Source organism: Penaeus monodon, chromosome 19, assembly GCF_015228065.2.
Source record: "Penaeus monodon isolate SGIC_2016 chromosome 19, NSTDA_Pmon_1, whole genome shotgun sequence".
In the NCBI taxonomy this organism is placed as follows: Eukaryota; Metazoa; Arthropoda; class Malacostraca; order Decapoda; family Penaeidae; genus Penaeus; species Penaeus monodon.
Genome location: NC_051404.1, coordinates 39,105,036 through 39,106,523, shown reverse-complemented (window position 1 = coordinate 39,106,523; position 1,488 = coordinate 39,105,036).

The window sequence follows — 1,488 nt, the reverse complement described above, 5'->3', positions numbered from 1 at the left end:
TTGAGGTAATTCTGTCGACAGAATAGATATGAAGATGGACAGAATGCTTGATAAGCCGTTATAGAGTGAAACATATGGAGAAAAGGACAAACATTAAGGAATATCATTTGCAAGTATATTTTCTCAAACATCATTTAAACATAAATACATACACTCAGCCTTCTAGAATAGTATATTGATTAACAATCATATGATTAACAAATGCCAACAAAGACACCCATTGTCATAAAGAGAAAACAATAGAAACCAGTGTGCAGTCTTGTAGTTCTGATTTTAACTATTATGTATCATGGTGTCTTCCTTATCCTCGAAAAGGTAACCTGCAAAGAAAAAAAAAATAATAATATGTCAGAGATATAAAATCTATATATTGGGATCGTGATACGAATAAATGTCTAATTTAAAAGAGTGTTTACATTTATTACTAATGCTACGGGCTCCTTATATCCTTACAAATACTACGAAATATTAGTACCCTTACTGTAATCGACGACGTTGTAATGCTGGGTAGCTACATCCAGTGCTCTCTCCAAACTCATACATGTGAGTCTCTTCTGTCAATTTATGCGCGAAGTTTTGTGATGTGGCTGTTTACCCCCTCGTGTTTTGCGCCATCTGTTCCTCCATTGCTGCTGGCACCTCTGCCTGTGCGCCCTCGCTTGAGAGTCGTTTGCCTCCGCTCCTCGTGGGGTGGGCTCAGCTTGAGGGCCTCGTTCGTACCACTTTGGAGTCTTTTTCTTCCCTTGACGACGAGCCCTTAGGAAGCGAGGATTTTGGGCCTTGGGGCTGAAGGTCGGGGGGGACGTCGCAGTGCAAAACGGGAGCGATTCCGAGCACTTTGGTACTCTCCGGGTATGAGGCGTACAGAGGGGGGGAGCCAGCGCCGTCGGCCCACCCCCCGGCGCTGGCTTCGAGAGGAAACCACTTGGGCAAGTAGGTCTGTTGCTGAGGATCCATGGCGTGTCCGAAAACTGCCAGTGGCCGGATCACTGGACACCTTCAAAGGACGCCCTCTCGTCGTTTTCAAAAGCACTGCCCGCCGAAGAAAGACATGACTGCCTCAGTGATTCACCAAGACTTTTTTCGCCTTGGTCGAAATGATGGTATATATCAACACGCCAGAGGAAGACGCGTCTCTTTTCCCGCTGCGGGTCGGGGAGGAAAATTTCCCAAAATGAGAATATCCGCCCTCATTTTTTAGGGTGACATGCGGTGAGTAAAAAAACGTTTTGAATATTGTGCACGGATTACTGAATGCGTTCTTTAAAGGGATGTAGCAGGGAATATAAAAATAAATAGGAAATAATATAATAGATAATAGGAAATTTTCTGTTCAAAACCGTTAAACTCCTTTTGGAATGTTCCCAAATGAGAAAAAGAAAAAAAAAGTTTTAAAATCTAGAGGACGGAGATACCTGACACAAAAATGATGATCAGATGAAAACGCTTAAAGAAAGCTAGTAGACTGACCTTGACCGCGTCCGTGAC